Source organism: Cyanistes caeruleus, chromosome 10 (assembly GCF_971803275.1).
Source record: "Cyanistes caeruleus chromosome 10, bCyaCae1.hap1.1, whole genome shotgun sequence".
Taxonomy (NCBI): Eukaryota; Metazoa; Chordata; class Aves; order Passeriformes; family Paridae; genus Cyanistes; species Cyanistes caeruleus.
This window is the reverse complement of record NC_141710.1, coordinates 5,093,110-5,095,325: the sequence shown is the minus strand read 5'-3', so window position 1 is coordinate 5,095,325 and position 2,216 is coordinate 5,093,110. Positions and strand designations below refer to the sequence as shown.

At 49.9% G+C, this 2,216-nt stretch overlaps 1 long non-coding RNA gene across 1 annotated transcript; it reads left to right on the top strand.

Moving 5' to 3' along the window:
• The first annotated feature begins 487 nt into the window (after positions 1 to 487).
• LOC147651210 (uncharacterized) lies at positions 488 to 1,559 on the top strand. Its single transcript, XR_015274414.1, has 2 exons — positions 488 to 566; positions 720 to 1,559. It is a non-coding gene; the product is annotated as an uncharacterized LOC147651210 (long non-coding RNA).
• The last annotated feature ends 657 nt before the right edge of the window (positions 1,560 to 2,216 follow it).

Sequence of the window (2,216 nt, the reverse complement as noted above, 5' to 3'; positions counted from 1 at the left end):
TCCCTTCTGATATTTACTCCCTACAATAAATTAGGAAAAGATCTTTCCCTTCTTGCCCCACAGTGTGGGCAGCCTTGCTCTGTGGCACTGTGGTGGATTCTGCAGGTGGATGAGAGCCTGTCTGTGCCACAGAATAAAATCCAGGGAAAGAGCCCCTCCAGGAAGGCCAGTCCCAAATCTGAGGAATGTTTCCTCAGTGTGATTTTTGTAACATCAACACAAGCCTGTGTAGATACTATGAATAATTAAATGGAAAACAAACTTAAAATCTTCTCCTTACAATCAGCTCTCCTGCCTTCCCTTCTCCCGGGGAATGGGTTGGGAAAACAGACCACACAAAGCAGACACCAGTTGGATTGCTCAAGGCACTACCAGGAGGTGCTCAGATAGAAAGGTGTTGGGAACACCTGGAGCCAATTGGATAATGAAACGCAGCAAAATCCTGAATTCTGCCAGCACTCAAAACCCCTGAGGTAAATCCTTCCCTGGAAGCAGCCTGGCTTGCCCAGAGCTCTGGAGGACATGAACCAGGAGCTCACAGCTGGCTGTCCTGTGCTCAGCTCCAGGTAGGTCAACATCCAGCTGGATGATGTTTCCCTCAGTCCCAGAGAAAGTTTTGAGCAGGAGTAAAAGGTCAGGGAAGGAGAAAGGAGGAGAACAAAGGACAGAAAGGACAGTGTGACACACACCACCTTTTCCTTCCTCTTCTTTCCATGCAGCTCATCATCCTCCCACACTTCCATCCACAAAGGTGGGAAGGTTCTAAGATGCACTGATAAGAATGGACTTTTCACAGGGGCCTGGAGTGACAGGACAAGAGGAATGTCCTTAAGCTGAAGGAGAGGAGGTTTTGATGGCATATTGAGCAGGAATTGTTCCCTGTGAGGGTGGTGAAGCCCTGGCACTGGGTGTCCAGAGAAACTGTGGCTGCCCCTGGATCCCTGTAGTGTCCAAGGCCAGGTTGGACAGTTTGGGACAGTGGAAGATGTCCCTGCCTGTGTCAGGGGTGGCACTGGATGGGCTTTAAGGTCCCTTCCAAGCCAAACCATCCTGGGATTCCACAAAGTGCATTTTGCCAGCCACCTCCAGACAAATGCCTTGGAGAACCAGCTCATGGAACGTGTTTCAAGGCTGCCCAAAGAAATGATCCCTGCACCCATCACTTCCTCTTCAGCCCCTTCCTGTGCTCCTGCTCCGACTCCACCCAGCAGCACGACGCTCTTTGCCGAAAGCGAGCTGCCAGTGGCTGCAGGAGGCTCCCACTGTTCCGGGCATGGAACACCCCTCTGATTGTCCACAGCCTGCCAGGCTGGAATGAGTCCTGAGCACACCATCCATTCCTGCTGCCTGCTTTGGGCTCAGCTCGCTGCTGATCGCATTAACAAAAGCGGTGACACAGCATTTCCAATGGATGCCAGGAAAACATTCTCTGTGTTGGAAGAACAAGAGGCTTTTTGTGCTCTGTACTTGAAAATCAACAGAAATTTAGTTCTCTGTGATGAAATTTGCTGTTCTCACAAAATCCAATTCAGACTGGATTAAAATACGTGTATTTTTTTATTGCTGCTTCCATGCAGTGGTGTTTATGAAGGTGCCTGCATTTTTGGGTTTTCCATAAGTGATGGGAGTTTCCATGAACTGTGGCAGATCTCTACAGCCCATGAGGCTATGGGAGCCTATGAGACACCCAGGAAACCACTGGGAGCCAAGCAGCAGGTCCTGGGCTGGGCTCCCACCGAGTACCTCATCCACAATAGCTCAAATCCTTGCCATGGGAGCACAGGAATTACCCCAAAATGTAAAACCAGTTTGGCAAACCCACAGCACTGGGCACTCGAAGAGACTGTCCTGCCATATCCACCATGGTCCTCTGGAACTTCAGACTGATGGTGTGCAGGTACCAGGCTCTCCCTGTTAGAGGTGGTTTTAGCAGGAAAGTTCTGCTGTTGCTGTGCTTTCAGCTGTGGGTTCAGAATTCCTGGCATGGAAATGGTGGAACAGAAGAGGATGTTGGATGGGGCTTGGATCAGCCTGGTTTAGTGGAAGATGTCCCTCACAGGTTTGGAAATAGTTGGTGTTGGATTTCCCTTCCAACCCAAATGGCCAGGATGATAAAGCCACCATCCTAAGCATGCAGGGGGGAGGGAAAATCATGGGAACTGACAACTTGAGGTCTCCTCAGTCTAGGAAATGCACTCAGAAAATAAAGCAATATT